Below are 575 nucleotides of genomic sequence, written 5' to 3' on the forward strand. Positions count from 1 at the left end.
TTCCATTCGTCTCTCGAAAGCATCTAACTTTGCGGAAATGGAATCAAAGTCATGGCTAGAATTGGCTCTAGCCGCTTTAGATAAACGAATAATATCTTTTTCTTGATGCCACTCATGTGAGTGGGAGGCTGTGTTATCAATAATTTTGTGAGATTCAGTTGCAGTTTTCTTCATAATGGAACCACCAGCTGCTGTGTTGATGTCTTTTCGTGTAGCAACGTCGCATCCTTGGTAGAATATTTGTACTATTTGATAAGTGTCTAAACCATGTTGAGGACATCCTCTCAACAACTTTCCGAATCTTGTCCATGCCTCATATAGAGTTTCATTTGGCTTTTGCGTGAACGTAACAATTTCTCCTTGAAGTCTCACGGCTTTAGATGTCGGAAAGAATCTTTTAATTTTCAACTAAGACATCCCATGTATCAATCGCTCCTTCAGGTAACGATTCTAACCAATCTTTGGCTTCTCCCTTTAAAGTCCAGGGAAATAACATGAGATAGATCTGTTCATCCTCAACTTCTCTGATTTTAAATAGAGTACAGATCCTATTAAAAGTTCGAAGATGTTCGTTT

At 38.4% G+C, this 575-nt stretch overlaps 1 non-coding gene across 1 annotated transcript; it reads left to right on the forward strand.

The window, feature by feature from the left end:
• Positions 1-262: 262 nt before the first annotated feature.
• LOC139887423 (small nucleolar RNA R71) lies at positions 263-369 on the forward strand. Its single transcript, XR_011773256.1, has one exon. It is a non-coding gene; the product is annotated as a small nucleolar RNA R71 (small nucleolar RNA).
• The last annotated feature ends 206 nt before the right edge of the window (positions 370-575 follow it).

Source organism: Rutidosis leptorrhynchoides, chromosome 1, assembly GCF_046630445.1.
Source record: "Rutidosis leptorrhynchoides isolate AG116_Rl617_1_P2 chromosome 1, CSIRO_AGI_Rlap_v1, whole genome shotgun sequence".
In the NCBI taxonomy this organism is placed as follows: domain Eukaryota; kingdom Viridiplantae; phylum Streptophyta; class Magnoliopsida; order Asterales; family Asteraceae; genus Rutidosis; species Rutidosis leptorrhynchoides.